Raw genomic sequence first — 1,525 nt, forward strand, 5'->3', positions numbered from 1 at the left:
AAAGCCATGAGGTGCCCATAAGGGGACGGTGGTGGTGGTGGCAGGGACAGGGGGACAACCCCGAAACCAGCATGGGGACAGTGACAGCGGGACGTCCCCACACGTGGCGCAGTGACGGTGCCACCGCGATGTCCCCACATCCAGCGTGGCGAAGGTGACACAGTGATGCCCTGATGCTCAGCACAGTGACACCACGATGTCCCCATAGGTGACACAGTGACAGTGACACCGTGATGTCCCCACACCCAACATAGTGACAATGGCACAGTGATGTCCCCACAGGTGGCACAGTGATGGTGCCACCATGATGTCCCCACATCCAGCGTGGCGATGGTGACACAGTGATGCCCTGATGCTCAGCACAGTGACACCACGATGTCCCCACACCCAAGACAGTGACACAGGGACATCCCTGCGCCTGCTATGGTGACAGTGACACCATGATGTCCCCAAAGGTGGCACAGTGACAGTGACACCGTGATGTCCCAACACAGTGGCAATGGCACAGTGACATCCTTGCACCTGCTATGGTGACAGTGCCACCGCGATGTCCCCATAGGTGACACATTGCCAGAGCCACCACGATGTCCCCATAGGTGGCACAGTGACAGTGCCACTGCAATGTCCCCACACCCAACACAGTGACAATGGCACAGCAATGTCCCCACACCTGCTATGGTGGCAGTGCCACCACGATGTCCCCATAGGTGGCACAGTGACAGTGCCACCACGATGTCCCCACACCCAACACAGTGACAATGGCACAGCGATGTCCCCACAGGTGCCACATTGGCAGTGCCACCACGATGTTCCCACAGGTGGCACAGTGACAGTGCCACCACGATGTCCCCACAGATGACACATTGGCAGTGCCACCACGATGTCCCCACAGGTGGCACAGTGACAGTGCCACCACGATGTCCCCATAGGCAACACATTGGCAGTGCCACCGCGATGTCCCCACAAGTGGCACACTGGCGGCGCCACCGCGATGTCCCCACACCTAACGCAGTGACAATGGCACAGTGATGTCCCCACAGGTGACACATTGGCAGTGCCACCATGATGTCCCCACAGGTGCCACACTGGTGGCGCCACCGCGATGTCCCCACACCCAACGCAGTGACAATGGCACAGCGATGTCCCCACAGGTGCCACATTGGCAGTGCCACCACGATGTTCCCACAGATGGCACAGTGACGGTGCCACCACGATGTCCCCATAGGTGCCACATTGGCAGTGCCACCGCGATGTCCCCACACCCAACACAGTGACAATGGCACAGTGATGTCCCCACACCTGCTATGGTAGCAGTGCCACCACGATGTCCCCATAGGTGCCACATTGGCAGTGCCACCGCGATGTCCCCACACCCAACACAGTGACAATGGCACAGCGATGTCCCCACAGGTGCCACATTGGCAGTGCCACCGCGATGTCCCCACACCCAACGCAGTGACAATGGCACAGCGATGTCCCCACAGGTGCCACACTGGCGGCGTCACCGCGATGTCCCCACACCCAA

This window comes from Meleagris gallopavo, chromosome 10 (genome assembly GCF_000146605.3).
Source record: "Meleagris gallopavo isolate NT-WF06-2002-E0010 breed Aviagen turkey brand Nicholas breeding stock chromosome 10, Turkey_5.1, whole genome shotgun sequence".
In the NCBI taxonomy this organism is placed as follows: domain Eukaryota; kingdom Metazoa; phylum Chordata; class Aves; order Galliformes; family Phasianidae; genus Meleagris; species Meleagris gallopavo.